Genomic DNA, 1,237 nt, shown 5'->3' with positions numbered 1-1,237 from the left:
ATAGGGATTCCTGATTTCCTTCTAGCTATATTAGGTGTTAAGTTTAGGGGGAAAGGAATAATTATTATTTCATATTTTCAATTAAGCAATTTCTAGAAATGATAAAATTTAATCTCTATAAAACCTATGATATTCTGTAGTTCACAGAATTGGAAGCTATCACTTGTAGATTTTCTGTTTTAAAGTAGCTATCTTCTGGGCTTCCCTTGTAGCTCAGTTGGTAAAGTAGCTATCTTCTTTAATCATCCTTTATTCATAACTTATATTCTCATCAGTCTTTTGGGCTAAACAAAACTGAAATGGCTCTGAGAAGTGATCTTATGTTTAGGGTTGTTTCACTGGGTGTATTTTAATAGAAACTAATTTCTCCCCTACTAGGTTTTAGACTTCAGGTTTTTTTCCCTCACTGCTATAATCTGAACACATAGAACAGTGTTGACACATACCAGCAACTCTACATATACTATGGCTCATTTGCCCAAAATCCGATTACGACCAGTGCCAACTCTTTCCATCTTATTATAATAAACACAATGATGAATACAGCTAAACTACTTTCTGTAACCTTCCCTAGCTTGCATACACTCTTTTTCAGCACACCATAACACATTAATATTTCTCAAATTCATTCATTTACTCATGATAAAGCATTCACGAACATTATGAACAGATCCCTATGAAAAAGTTATGCAGGAATTATTATCCTTTTACCTTTGCCAGCACTGTTTTTTTGTAGCCAATTTTTGTAGCCAATTTAGGAACCTACCTGCTATTTAAGTTTGGGGGGTTTTTTTTAAGATTTTTTTTTTTTCCAGTTCAGTGGAGAATTCCACACTTTAGAAATTTCTATCTCTGATGGCCTTCACATTGACTAAAATGTTTAGCTCCTAGTACTGTCTTATTGCATAATGAGAATAGGTATTTCCCAAGTGTATGATATGATAGCCGCTGGAAAGACAAAACTCAAACGACCGGCTTAGGATCGTCTGGAAATTACAGGATTCCCATCACGGCATGGGGATATGAGGATATATTGAAGGAAGGGAGTGAAGAGCACATCAACAGGGGCATTTGATTGGATAGGGCATTGTACAACAGACCTCCAAATCACAAAGAGAAGCCACGTTAGGAATATCAGTAGAATTCAATGTGTTTGTTTCTATGAAGGATAAAGGCGGGGGAAAAAGTAACTGCTATTCATATTCAGATCAAGTGGCAGAAACTGAAACAAAACACG

This window comes from Cervus elaphus, chromosome 7 (genome assembly GCF_910594005.1).
Source record: "Cervus elaphus chromosome 7, mCerEla1.1, whole genome shotgun sequence".
Classification (NCBI taxonomy): Eukaryota; Metazoa; Chordata; class Mammalia; order Artiodactyla; family Cervidae; genus Cervus; species Cervus elaphus.
Note: the sequence above shows the minus strand (reverse complement) of the source record.